We start from the raw sequence: 2,595 nt of genomic DNA on the forward strand, positions 1-2,595 counted from the left end.
ATTGCGGTTAATTTTAGTTTCTATTTTTTTTTTTTTTTCGTTTTCCTTTCCTTGGTTTTTCTAGTTTTGTTTTTCAAGAAAAGTGTATCTGCATTCAAGTTTGGGGGTATGCTACGAGCCATATCTAGTCCAACCAGTTTTCTCATCTCCTGAGTATGATCTTTCCATTCTATCTACACATTGAGGACAATGTGTAATTTAAGTTTGGGGGTATGGGACACACACACTTTTTATTTTAAAAAAAAAGTAATAATTGAAATTGCATGTTCATGTTATTTTTAAGACCTTAGTTGATCTAAAAATTGTGATTTGAATTTCATTGGTGAGCTTATGTAATGCCCCGCTTTTACAAAAAACGTAAGTAAAAATTTTTGAACTTTCATGTGACATCACTATCTCATCAGAGTTAAATGTTGGCAACAGAATCTATAAATATAATACAGACTTGTAAATTTGTTAACGCTTCAGAGCTTCTACTAAAATACCTCAAGATATATATAAAGTAAGTCATCATAGTCATACAAAAGATAGTAGTCACGCCTCGCAGGGCTCATATAATTATACAAGTCAAAATACTAAAGCTTAATAATTACATAACATTAGGAATATAAATCTTGTCTCTGAACTAGGTTAATGAACTACATCATAGTAGTTCCCAAAAAGGAGGCGGTCTAGCCTTGTATATCAGTATCAGGATCCATTTAAGGATCTGGATAGTCTTGATATTCTTCCTCTTCATAACCTGATTTAACACATAAGACAGAGAGAAAACAATAACACAGAATACTAAAGTGAGTTCGCTGTTTCCCATAATAATATGAATGCTGGTTTATTTAATAAATGCAACATAATGCAATGGCTTCATAATTATATGTATACGCAATATATAATCTATGATCACGAATCATAGACATAGATTGAATATATACATAATCATAAAGCAATGATATGACAGTTTTAGATGCACAGTTTCAGGTATTTCCCTTTTTCCACTCATCTGTTGGCCTAGGCACGGTTAGCGTCTTATTTGAAGCCTGGGCTTCCCCACTTAAGCTTTAATTATATTCTTTGGAAGCCTAGGCTCCTGAAACCTAGGTCTTCTCTGGTGGTCTGGGTACACCAGTTTTTGTATTTATTATTCTTTTTCGGTATTTCTACATTCACTGTACCTGGGCAACCAGTGAATCGTCATGTACCATTGTGGATCTTGATCTACAGCTTGTTATTAAACAGATTATTAAAATAATAAAACATGCAAAGTCACATTCGCACACAAGTAAATAAAGCAGTAATCACAATATTATAAGAAAAGTCAACTCGCTTCGTCCTCAGTAAGTATAGAGATACTTACTATTTGTGTTCCAAAGATTTTCCTCTACAATTGCATAATTACTTTACAATCATATAGTAATACTAAATTAGTGAAAATGACACTTATGAAAATATTTATTATTATTGTTACTACACTTATTCTTAGGAAATTATCTTCCATAAAAATGAATGTCATAAGGGGATTTCTATTTTGTCTTTTTTAACTAGGATGTTGAATGTCACTTAATCAACATAAAATATTTTAGTGTAATAATCATCACTGTAATTAAGTTAATTCTTTATATATATATAAACCATTAGTTAAAATAGCTTATTTATAAGAATAATTCACACACATACACATTTCATTTTCTTTGAAATCACTCACACGCGTTCACCAATTACACACACACCAAAAACATATATCCATAATACACACTCATAAACACATTACACACACTTCTTTTTAACTCAACGTACACGCACTCTTTACAATACATACACACATTTACACTTATTTCACACAAACACTATATATATATAGGTACTAGATCATAAGCTAATAAATTCACAATCTTCACACTCATGTCTTAAGCTTCAACTTAATTCTGTTTACTAGTTTGTCTTGAAAGAACAATAGAGATCCACACACACACACACACACACACACAGATATATATCTGGTTATTGTTTCTTCAAGGTAGTAAAACAAGTCATAGTTTAACACAGGATAGGATTGCTTACTCTTTGAGAGATTTAGGAGAGAAATCACTTACTGCTGTTGCTGCTCTATAGTGACTCAAATAGGGATAATGAGTTGCTTGTCTAAACCAAAAAATCCAACCAACGACACTCTGTTTTCTTGGTCTAAAAACAGGGGTTGATTTTCACTTGGTTCTTGCTGGTTTTGGGGTGATAAGAGGGTAATTTTAAGCTTTAATTTAGCTAACTAGGTGTAGGAAAAACATGATGAATTAAAGATATTTTTGTGCTCAAGGTTCTGCACTAGAACAGGGAAGAAGACAGCATGTATGTGAGAGGGAGTTTGGCTGAAATCTTGGTTTTTCCTCATGAAAATCAATCACCCATGCATCCTTATATAGCAATCTTGAAGGGTTGAGATCAAGCCAGCAAGAACACACTTCAATGGTTGAATTTAAGCCAAATATTCCCCCAATTTCGTAGCCCAAATCCCCTAAGTTACTATTCCACATCTTTAGGCATTGATTGCTTGATATCTATGAAAATCTAGTTAGTTTGGAGCCAAATTGGGCTAACTATACT

Source organism: Alnus glutinosa, chromosome 11 (assembly GCF_958979055.1).
Source record: "Alnus glutinosa chromosome 11, dhAlnGlut1.1, whole genome shotgun sequence".
Classification (NCBI taxonomy): Eukaryota; Viridiplantae; Streptophyta; class Magnoliopsida; order Fagales; family Betulaceae; genus Alnus; species Alnus glutinosa.